Here is a 262-nt window from a genome sequence, read left to right as displayed (position 1 = left end):
CAGGTGAAAAGGAGGAACCCAGACCCAGACCAGTGGTCATTCCATATGTTGAGGGAGTATCAGAGAAACTGAGACGTTTATTTTCTAAACATAACGTCCCAGTGGCTTTTAAACCCCAAAATACATTACGGCAAAGACTGGTTCATCCCAAAGATCCAGTCCCCTGGCAGAAACAGAGTAATATTGTGTATGCTGTTCAGTGTCAGGAGGGCTGTGATCAGTCTTACATCGGGGAAACTAAACAGCCACTGGCCAAAAGGAT

The sequence above is a fragment of the Nematolebias whitei genome, chromosome 3 (genome assembly GCF_014905685.2).
Source record: "Nematolebias whitei isolate Nwh7 chromosome 3, NemWhi1, whole genome shotgun sequence".
Lineage (NCBI taxonomy): Eukaryota > Metazoa > Chordata > Actinopteri > Cyprinodontiformes > Rivulidae > Nematolebias > Nematolebias whitei.
This window is presented reverse-complemented; position numbering follows the sequence as displayed.